Below are 7,523 nucleotides of genomic sequence, written 5' to 3'. Positions count from 1 at the left end.
ATCCATTCTAAGTGAACGACATCTATACACTTTTTTCATTTCTCCCAGCACTTTTCCTACTTCATTAATTCTAAACTTCACTTTTGCATCTATTCTTCCATCCACAGCAACATGTGACCCTAAATACGTAAAACACTCTACTTCCTCAAGCAACTCACTATACAAAAGTATATTAATTCTCCTAAAATTTACCAACCTTGTCCACTTCATCACTTTACTCTTATTCTCATTTACTTTCAATTTCCTCTTTCATACACCCTTCCAAACTCCTCTACCAACTGTCTCAATCTCTCCTCTGTATTGGTCACCGGTGCAGTATCATCTGCAAATAGCAGCTGCATCAGGTTTGACTCTCTACCTTAAACATTCATCAGTCTCAGACCGCCACCTAACACTTTTGCATTCACCTCCCTTACAACACCATCCATGTTAATATTAAACAACCAAGGCGACATCACACATCCTTGCCGCAGCTCCACTCTCACGGGAAACCAATCACTCACAGTATTTCCCACTCTTACTCACGCTCTGCTATACACGTAAAATCTTTTCACTCCTTTTAGTAACCTGTCATCAAGTCCATACAATCTTAGAACAGTCCACAAAGACTCCCTATCAATTCTATCATGCGCTTCCTCTAAATCCATGAATACCCAAAACACATCGTTACTCTTCGTTAAATACTTTTCACACACTTGTCTCACAGCAGACACAGACACCTGATCCACTCATCCCCTCCGTCTCCTAAAGCCACACTGCTCATCACCAATCACTCCCTCTGTACCCTCTCTAACTCTCATAATTAACACTCTACCATACACCTTACCTACAACACTCAACAGACTTATACCCCTAAAGCTAGTACATTCATACTTATCACCCTTGCCTTTATACAACGGGACCACACATGCACTTGCCCAGTCAACTGGCACCATACCTTCAACAAAGCACACTTTCAACAATCTTACTAACCAGTCAACAATAGCCGCTCCACCACCCTTCAGGCATCCCACAACACACCCATCCATACCTGCAGCTTTCCCTGTTTTCATCTCCTTTACTGCCTCCTGCACTTCCTCTTCGTGATCAAAGAATCATTCAACCCTCCCAACACATTTATTCCTTGCACCCTTCCATCCGCCACAGTCTCATCCTCCCTTTCCTTCTCTACATTTAACAATCTTTCAAAATACTCCACCCATCTCTTCCTTACTGCATCCATCTCAAGTAACATCCTTCCATATATATATATATATATATATATATATATATATATATATATATATATATATAGATAGATATATATATATATATATATATATATATATATATATATATATATATATATATATATATATATATATATATATATATATATATATATATATATATATATATATATATATATATATATATATATATATATATATATATATATATATATATATATATATATTATATATTATCAGTTTTTTGTTTCCTTCCTTTTTTTACACGCTTTGGGAAAATATATTCACGAGTAGGAGGTGCTACGAATACTCTAAGGCACTTAGAACACGTTTTATATATATATATATAGACTACATATTAAAAGTTTTTTGTTTGTTTCCTTTTTTTTACACGCTATGGAAAAATACATTCACGAGTAGGAGGTGCTACGAAAACTCTAAGGCACTTAGAATACGTTTTTTTTTTTTTAATTCTAATTTTTTCTTTACTTTCTGTTTTTCCTCACCTTATGAGGTCATATCGTATCGATGGTGGCTTCCGTGAATTTTTGAAAACTTTCTACTACTATCCAAGACTACGTTTTACCTTTTCCAAATAGTGACTTTTTATTTTTTTAAGTCTCCATATGATATTATTCAGCTTAAGTGAGGTTTTTCGAGCTGGAAGGCTTTTGATATAATTTCCACCAGCACTTTGCCTAAATCAGATCCTTCCAAGTTTGAATATAACTATTTGTAAGTAATACAGCACGAATACAAATTTCCGAGGATTTATGAGGTATCAGACTGTGTCACTGGTGCAAATTATGACGTTAATAAAATATGGGACGATATAAAAGTTTAATATGCGAGACAGACAGATAAACAGATATAGGTACAGTATACAGATATGTAGACAGACAGACATAGATACGGACAGATAGATGGGAATGCAGGCAGACAAAGACAGACAGACAGATAGATAAACAGATACTAATGCAGTGAAGTGCCTTATGTAATGGAAAATAGGGATAAGATAAGTAGATAGGAAAAGCACATTCGGGGTACCTTTGTCTTCACTCTTACAACTACCAAAAACTTTACAATCAAATCAGAGTCAACAGCGGATTGACAAAATACGAAAATCACAAAACAGTCCTTGATAACAGTTCGCTATTATGGAGATTTCCTTATTGTAGTAAATATTGCAGAGGATCTTTAATAAGTATGACCCCAGGACAATAAAAAGGTTCAATATGTAAGATCATTCGCTAAGCAAAAAGTGCTAAGCAGTTTCAGTAGTCATGGAAGGTCTGTTAGGACTCCATATTATAATTACAAATCATAATAGATAAATAGACAAATAGATAGAGAGACAGATAGAAGCAGCAAGTCAGATGATGAGAAGGTATTGTGTCTGTGAGAATCGAGCAATGCTAAACATGCTTACACACTCTTAACTCAAGGAATGCTTTATAGGCACACGACAGCGCCTCGTGACCATACACACACATACACACATACTCACACACAGGCTTCTAGAACTTTCCAACCACAGTGTAACACACGTGACACGACCCCTGCTACACCAGAATTTAGGAAGCAGAGGCAGAAGGAGGCAGGCCATAGAACCGGCAGGTAGTAGGGAGAAGGGCTTAGCAACATGGAAGAGAGAGAGAGAGAGAGAGTGAGCGAGACAGGGAGGCAGCTAGCGGGACTCTATACTTCACTCGTGTGTGAGAGACTTTGTTAATATTTCCAAGACAAATAAAAATAGTCCCATACTATTCTTTACCTCGGAGGGCGCGGTAGCACAGTGGTAGCGCGCCGGACTCTTAATCGGGGGATTGCGAGTTCGAGCCTCGCCCGGGCTGCCGTGCCGGGAGTGGTAGCTCGCTCCTGTAACCCTAGCGGGGCTATATAGTCCACTACAGGGCTTAGCTCGGGGGAACTCCATTTCTCCCATTTATTCTTTACCTCTCCTGTCATTGCTTGACAAAAGGGAACCAAGATTATCTACTTACAAAGCTACTCACCTATAACAACCGCTCGTCCACAAGTTCAATATATATATAACTTCTCTACAAGTTACTACAAAGTTTTTTGTGACAGGTCCGCTGAGAGGTGGTGACAACATTCCTTCATCCCATGGCGATCCGGCAATATTCATGTTCTGAACCACTATACCCTGTGTGTGTGTGTGTGTGTGTGTGTGTGTGTGTGTGTTTTAATTAAAGAAGGTTCATTTTTCCTTTCAGCTCAGTTGATGGCCAGGTGTAGTCAGAATGAAGGGGCGACCCTAATCAAGTGCGTTCGTTTTAACCTGATGGAAAATGCCTAACGTTTTCTAGGTGAGTTGATTATCAATTAAAGTCAGACTTGAGGGTCGATTTGCTAGTGGTCAAGACGACTCATTGCATCATATTCAGGCTCATCAAATTTTATGCATCTACAACATGGCATCCAGGTTCATCCGAATGGTACAATCAAACCAACGATAAAATAGAAAAAAAAAAAAAGTTTACGATTGGTTCCCTCTCGCAACTACGAATTTTATTATCCATGAAAGACAAAAAAATAGGAAACAGACTTTTCCCCCGCCCTTGCTTCTTTCCGTCAAACAAGTCATGGTTATGGGAGGAGTACTATTGTGTGCTACTACGATTTAGTTTCTTCATGAAGAACAAGAAGAAGAGAATGCAGTCCTTCCTTGTCCTCAGGTCCTCTCCTGCAAAAACAAATTGAAATATAATAGGAGGCTGATCCTGGGTTTCTTAGTGAATACAGCCAAAGCCACCCATCTACGACAATTTGCACTCTCTCTCTCTCTCTCTCTCTCTCTCTCACACACACACACACACACAGAAATCGCAGCTTTTGTGCTACAGAGTATATGATAAATATCGCCAATTAGCCTTTCTTCACTTCTCCCGCAGCTCAGCTTAAATTTCCCTGTAATATTCTTGTTTGTTTACACTGGCAATGGCGGTTCATTTGGAGGCGATCATCGTGTCTGTATTTCCGTCATGGGGGACAGACAAGTTTAAGTTAGCGTCCATTCCCAATTAATTCCCACAATATTTTGCTGCATATTGAATACATATTATCTTTAGACATTTTTTCTCGATTTCCGAAGGTTCCGTAGAAGCGAAGGTGTTTACTTAGGTTGTATCTATCCCACCCAGTTCCCAGTCTCTCCCCTAAGCTGAATAAAACTGTCTGGAGATAGCAGCAAAATATGAGAAGCTATGCCATCAGACTGAAAGAATGAAAATTACCCTCGCCCTTCCACTCCTGCCCACACGCCCTCACTCTAACTTCATCACCTGTATCCATTCCAAATTGGAATTATAGTTACATAATATGATGGAGTCGGAGTCAAGGAGTATGGGCAGATGTTGGGGGGTGAGCCTTGGCCGAGTATAATTCTAATCTGAAATGGATTAAAAGTTAATTTACGTTAGGTTGTGTTCGGATAGAAAGATTCTCCCGTCTAGATTAGCTTGGACTGCGCAGGGCTGGGTTGAACTGGGTTGATTTGGGTTGAATAACGCTTGGTTATGTTAGGTTAGGCTTGGTTGGGTGGGGTGGGGTGGTGTGAATTGGCTTGGGTTGGGTTGGATTAGATTTGGTTTGGTTTGATTTGGTTTGGTTTGCTATGGTTTGGATTGGATTGGATTGGATTGGACTGAACTGAACTGAACTGGACTGGACTGGACTGGACTTGATTGAACTGGATTGGATTGGATTGAGCTTGACTGGACTGAATTGGACTGGACTGGGCTGGCAAATGTTGATGTCATTGGAAAATTGTGGCCTGCCTTCCCGTCCACTTGGAAAAGTCTTTCCTAAGCTTAATTAAATCGTCCGGCAGGTACCAAGAATTTGTTAAGTCGTAATCGTGTCGAAAGGGTTGGGCTAAACGGAATAATCAATTGAAGGCAGCAAAAATATAAACAATAAGACACAATCGTAGTGGAAGAGCCAGGATAAAACTGCACGGGAAAAAATACCGCAAGAAAGAAATCACCTAATGCGTTGGCTGGTGACCATATAACCAACAACTCGACGCCAGGTGGCCTAATGGGTTAAGCCGTCTAACTGCATGACCAACAGGAGTTTATTCCCTTCAGTCCATTTTATTTTTTACATTCTTGCTAACCCCCACCTGATATAGATTTTTTTTTTGAACGAGATAATGAAGGTTATATCCAACCCAAGCAGTTTGAAAAGACTTTGTGGAGCTTAACAGCATCGTCTAGTGTATAATCCGAGGGTGGCTGAGGCTTCTGCCAAATAATGCGACTCATGGAAGAACACTGGTCAGTCACAAATAACTTATCTTAGTAGTTTACCTGCTGGTCCCTACAGGCCTAAAAGGGGAATTTAAAGAAAAAACAGAAACTAAAATAAATAAATAAATAGATAAATAAATACATACAAAGACCTTTCTTGTTCAGTTCCTCTTACGTTACAAAACGTTTTCATAATTTTCAAACAGGGATGTATCCTGGTCGCTAATGGAGTCCAAGGCAAGGCTTTGTGTTCTGTACTAAGCCTGGGTTCATGTAATACCCTGAATATTAAATCAGGTTGCTAGGAGGTTCTTTATTGAAGCGTATTTATTTATTAATTTTAGGACACTGGGTGCACGACAGAAGTTTCATTAATTAACTTATGATATAAAGAGGCTCACTTACTTATCGACAAAAAATTCGGTTAAATCTGTAATTTCTAAGTAGCTCATTAAGAGAATGTCTCCTGCACACATTCTATCAATTACTTTCATTGGTTTTCCCAACGGTTATGCCAACTCGCAGTTATGCCGGTATGTTAGAGAATTTGGAACCGCACAGAATGTGGAGCCCAAGTTACACATTTATTATAAAAATTGGAACCTCGATGTGGAATGTGAAACCCCCATGTATATTGTATTGGCTATATTGGCAAAATACTGAGGCACCTGAAATGTAGTAAAGCAAAGTGCAGTAACTTGACTTAACCCAACCGTAGCTAAACTACTCAAACCTAGCCTAACTTAATGTTACTTAATCGAACCAAACCAAACTGATCGTGATCAAGTCAAGCTGAACCCCATCTAAATCATTAAGATCAAACGGCAGTCAAATTCAACTAAGGATTCCCAGTTCCACATGAGATTCCAAATTCATTATTAGCAATATATACCTGGGGTTCCACATTGTACACATCATGCGCAACCTCGCTGCCGTATTGCATACACTCATTATAAAGCACACAGACTGACTCTTGTGCCGCTACGACGGAGGTACATGGTTGAGGAACATGCTTGGTTGTTAAAGGTCCGATAAACCTGGCCAAAGGCGATGCTGAAGCCTACCTGGTACCCGTCCTGCTTCTCTTTGACAGGATGTTAGTGTTGAATAATTCCAGGCATCAAAGGCCGCCCCTGGACAGCCTCAAACATTATGGACAAGCTGATGCTGAACGTTAAGAGCCTTAGTTACACACACACACACACACACACACACACACACACACACACACACACACACACAATATTTGACCAGCATGGGGAGCAGTTGAATCATTCTCCATGCGAGAGAGAGAGAGAGAAAAAAAAATCCTTTCTTGCAGCGAACGTCAAAAAGACTGTTATAAATACTGATATGAAAAGGGGCCAAGAAAAAAAGAAAAGAGAAATATATTACTATAGAACCGTAAGCAATACTTGGTTTATAGATCTTCATACCACCAATTATAAATTATTGTGTCGTAAGGCTCATTCTGCCTTGGGGAGCCTAGGCATTAAGGTGGCATGTTATGACACTGATCAACAATATCCTGTGATCCTTATAGCTATTGCCGAGCTGGCAACACCAGCGCGCACTGCAACAGACTTGTAACTCCACCATTTGTGGAAGCGCCATTAAATTGGGACAACGCGAGAACACATTTATCCATCCATCTATCTACCAGTCGCTGTCTATATCTATCAATCTCTCTCTCTCTCTCTCTCTTAGAGAGAGAGAGAGAGAGAGAGAGAGAGAGAAATAGATAGATATATAGATATAAATATAGACAGAGAGATAGATAATATATTTACATATATAAAATATATATATTATGTATAATATATGTATATATTATTTACACCGTGTATAATATATGTGCTATATATAATATACATACAAATTTTAAATACAGAATATATAATATATTTATCATATATGTGATTTATATATAATACATATAATATGTATAATGAAATGTATAATGAATGTATAATACATACAATATGCATAATGTACTTTATATACAGTATATATATATATA

At 38.8% G+C, this 7,523-nt stretch overlaps 1 non-coding gene across 1 annotated transcript; it reads left to right on the top strand.

Annotated features, from left to right (window-relative positions):
* Positions 1–3,010: 3,010 nt before the first annotated feature.
* On the top strand, positions 3,011–3,082 carry TRNAK-CUU (transfer RNA lysine (anticodon CUU)). The gene has a single exon. It is a non-coding gene; the product is annotated as a tRNA-Lys (tRNA).
* The last annotated feature ends 4,441 nt before the right edge of the window (positions 3,083–7,523 follow it).

The sequence above is a fragment of the Coenobita brevimanus genome, chromosome 60, assembly GCF_032717465.1.
Source record: "Coenobita brevimanus isolate Jiangsu-jjx chromosome 60, ASM3271746v2, whole genome shotgun sequence".
NCBI classification, from domain to species: Eukaryota; Metazoa; Arthropoda; class Malacostraca; order Decapoda; family Coenobitidae; genus Coenobita; species Coenobita brevimanus.
The sequence above is the reverse complement of the archived record's forward strand: the minus strand, read 5'-3'. Positions and strand labels throughout refer to the sequence as shown.